Below are 337 nucleotides of genomic sequence, written 5' to 3' on the forward strand. Positions count from 1 at the left end.
AATAGAATATTTTATCTTTTAATAATTTATCCTAAAGTAATCCCAGACAAGCAGACTTCCAAGGAACGTTCTAAAGACATCACTATCCCTTATAGAAATATCATACTAAGAATCATCCCAGCAAACACAGATATATAACAGTTACATTGCAGTAATGAAACGGAATGTAACATGCAATATAACATGTATGTAGTAGGTTATATAAATGTTCGTTGTAATTTCCTATTCACATATGTTACAATTATACAGGGTGTTCGGAAAGTACCGGGACGCCCGAATATCAGGAAAAATATAAGTTTTACAAAAAAATGTTTCAGACAAAAGTTGTGGCGTTTAA

The sequence above is a fragment of the Odontomachus brunneus genome, unplaced genomic scaffold (genome assembly GCF_010583005.1).
Source record: "Odontomachus brunneus isolate Ranch 3 - 2012 unplaced genomic scaffold, Obru_v1 Obru_scaffold_071, whole genome shotgun sequence".
Classification (NCBI taxonomy): Eukaryota; Metazoa; Arthropoda; class Insecta; order Hymenoptera; family Formicidae; genus Odontomachus; species Odontomachus brunneus.